The sequence below is a fragment of the Garra rufa genome, chromosome 11 (genome assembly GCF_049309525.1).
Source record: "Garra rufa chromosome 11, GarRuf1.0, whole genome shotgun sequence".
Lineage (NCBI taxonomy): Eukaryota > Metazoa > Chordata > Actinopteri > Cypriniformes > Cyprinidae > Garra > Garra rufa.
This window is the reverse complement of record NC_133371.1, coordinates 11,090,365-11,090,770: the sequence shown is the minus strand read 5'-3', so window position 1 is coordinate 11,090,770 and position 406 is coordinate 11,090,365.

Below are 406 nucleotides of genomic sequence, written 5' to 3'. Positions count from 1 at the left end.
CAGCAAACTTCCTTGACTATTACACCGGAATGGGAGTGTAGTTCCTAATCTTATCGGCCCAAAAAATTGCATGTTTAAATTTTCCGCCAGTCTTATATATCTATATAACTGCAGAAGAGTCAAGTTTTAAATAGGACAAATACCGAAACTCATTGGTTCTTTTTGAACGCGATGCTATTGGTCTAATAGGATTCAATGGTAAGCTATGCTAAAAGTTTCCATCAGAACCAACATTAACTTCTTGAGCAATTTGAGCTACAGTAGCTTGTCTGTTGGATCGAACTACACAGGTCAGCCTTCGCGCCCCACATGCATCAATGAGCCTTGGCCACACGTGACCTTGTCGCTAGTTCACCATTGTTAGACCACGTTGGATAGATACTGACCACTGCAGACCAGGAACACT